The sequence below is a fragment of the Otolemur garnettii genome, unplaced genomic scaffold, assembly GCF_000181295.1.
Source record: "Otolemur garnettii isolate 467f Iridium unplaced genomic scaffold, OtoGar3 scaffold00025, whole genome shotgun sequence".
In the NCBI taxonomy this organism is placed as follows: Eukaryota; Metazoa; Chordata; class Mammalia; order Primates; family Galagidae; genus Otolemur; species Otolemur garnettii.
Genome location: NW_003852420.1, coordinates 8,472,436 through 8,475,667, shown reverse-complemented (window position 1 = coordinate 8,475,667; position 3,232 = coordinate 8,472,436).

Sequence of the window (3,232 nt, the reverse complement as noted above, 5' to 3'; positions counted from 1 at the left end):
TTTTTTTGTTGGGTCCTTTCCTGGTTTGAGGAAAAAGGGATATTTGCTTCAAAGAATGTGTTAGGAAGTGTTCCTTCTCTTTCTATGTTTTGGAAAAGGTTATATAATCCTATGCAGCTATAAAAAAGGGTGGAGACTTTACATCTTTTATTTTTACCTGGATAGAACTGAAATATATTCTTTTTAGTAAAGTTCTCAAGAATGGGAAAAAAATATCCAATGTGTTCAATACTATTTTGAAACCAATATATAATCACTTACACATTTATACAAATGATAAAATGCAATTATAATCCAGAAAGAAGGAGGGAAGAAGGGGAGAGGATAGTAGGAGGGAGGGTATTTGGTGGTACCTCACCTTACGTGCACAATGCAATGGCACATTTCAAATCTATTAAGAGTAGAGTATAAATGTCTGACCACAACAAATAAGTGAGCTGATCGTTATGTTAATCAGTTTGATGTAAGCATTCCACATTGTATAACAAATAAGCACACTGTACCCCGTAAGTGTTATGGGGCACAGTTATGGTTTAATAAAAATAAATTAAGCACATTTCCATGTATTTCACTTGATTTTTGCAGGGAGGTATGTGGAGATTTACATCAGTGGTATTTTAGAGTTGTTTCAAAATACTGGCCTTATCACAGAAATAACTGAGAGGAAAAGGAAAGAAAAGAACTAATTCCTCATCTTTTAGGGACCTAATAGACATGCTCCTTGGAAAACTGCCAGCATTTTTTTTTTCTGGCAGACTGAAGTCAGCAGCTTCACTTACAAATTTCTGAAGGAAGCCACAATAATCGGAAACAATCACACTTCAGTTAAAATTCATGAATTATGATATAAGTACTGTAAAAAGAAGGAAATTGCCAGAAATTATTCATGACCATAAAAAAGCCCACGTGGGGAGTAGCTAAATTATATTTGTATTAGCAAAAAAGGAAGGCGCCATTGCTACTTTCTAATTGATAGGTTCTAGTTGGGAACTTTAGGCATCTGTGAGATTTCTGCAATTTTCATTAAGATGCTTTCTGCTGCAAATAACAGAATGCCCAAACAGAAAGGGACCTAACAATAGAAAGCTCTTTTTATTACACATAGGAAACTCTTGGGAAGGTATTTATCAGCTTTCCTGTAACTCTTGGCTCTTTCCCCAGTTTTCAAGATGGCTGTAGAAAGTTTAAGCCTTATATCCACACAGGAGAATGTTCACAGACAGGAAGCCATATAAGCATAACCTTCACACATTTCACTCTTCTTGATAGCGAGAACAATGTCTCCATGAGCCACCAGATTTCTCCTCACATTCTCATTGGCCAAGAGTGGATCACATGTCCACACCATAGCTGCAAAGGAAGTTGGGAAAGTGATAGTATCACTCCACTTTTACTCGGATTAGAATTAGGAGGTGGAGATGATGACAGGAACAGAAATTTTCTGATGAGCAAGAAGGAAAGAGGAGGAGGAAATTGTCAGTAACTCATTCTCTGAGTTATAACTTAACAAACTGTACATTGAGAAATATACTTTGATCCCAAATACCTATATATGAGTGTCCTTATCCCTCCCACATCCCTATCACACCTGCATTCATAATCCATACTCTTTATACTATTTCATGAATAAATAAGTCTGAATTGGCACAGAAATAAATGACTCTACAAAGTTTTAATAAAGCTCTGAGGACCACCTTGACAGGGGTGAATAACGGAAATAAAGATACCAACTCAGCTTCCCATGGTTATCTGTTTATGGCTCCACCTTAATGCAATAGCTTTAATTGTTATTTTAACACATGTGTGTTTTGATGTATCATTATAGTTCTTTCTAATTACGGGAAAAATTTGTAACTGCCAATATTTTACATTAATATCATTTTAAACTTAATATTAAATAAAACTGTTTACATTTTCCAGATACTATACACTGGAGTGTAGTGAATTGTAATCTCTAGTGTCTATCAAATCCAGTGGGTGAGATGTGGCTGAAGGTTACCTATGTGCTGGTACATCCATTTGGATTGCTGAGCCATTGTTATCTCTTTGATTTAGAACTAATAAAGTTCTACTTAAAAATTATTTGTAAGCTTAATCCATGGCTAAGAAGAATTCTTTGGTGGGAAGATTTTATAATTTGGAGTTATAATTTAGTCTGAATCTTAATACTACCATTTAATATTAAGCCAGGGGACTGAGGGCAAGTTAGCTCTCTTCCCCCATAATTTTATTTTAATGATGTTGAACATGTGAATTTTGAGAGATGAAAAGCTCACAAAGTCACATGAGCTCTCCGAGTACATATAAGATTTCTAAGAGCTATCACTATCTTTCCTTTCTCACATTTTTCATCCTAGTGCCTTTACATTAGTATTCCATGATTTTCTTAGCCAAGGTAGGTTGTTTCCAATGCTCTGTTATAGTAACTACCATTCACGCCAAAGATACTTGATTTATCGTAATGTTCCCATAGAATAAATTTTAGAAACTGAGGTGATGAACACAGATATACACATATGTTTGCTTCTCAAGAAATTTTGCCAGGTTTTATTTTTCCAATGCAATTATAATAATTTATACACATATTGCCAGGTACAATGTGTCACTGTACCAGGTTTGAAACACCTCGACAAATTTAGAGATTTGTTTTTAATTTTGGCAAATATATCAAGCATAAATTAATAGAAGGGAGTTTTAAAATTTGTGATAGTTTTGTTACTCAGAAGGATACATTTTTTTATTATTTTTAAGAACAACGTTATAGTTTTTGTGAAAAGGTGGCAATGTCATTATAAATAAAGTAAAAGCTAATAATAAACTTATAAATAATAACTTAAGAAGCCAATCCAAACTCTGTCATCTAGGCATATTTCATTTCAAACTTAAATAAACACTTATTTCCGAAGTCTCAGTCTTTCTTTCTGTCTTCCTCCCACCGTCCCTCTCCCCTCTCACACATATCTTAATACAAAATGTTGACTAAGAATAAATAAAAATATAAAGACAGAAATTTATACAAATTAAATCATCTTCTATAACTAATTTTTGTCTTTAAAAGGATGGCTTTTGATTAATAGAATCAATAGAGTACAAATCAGACTAAATACTTTCTTTTTTTGTAATTTGGAAAACTCACATTTTCACCATAGACATTATTATTATGCTTCTAAATGATCCCCCTAAAACTAAGTCAAAATATTATAAGAATCATCATTATTGTTTATAATCTACA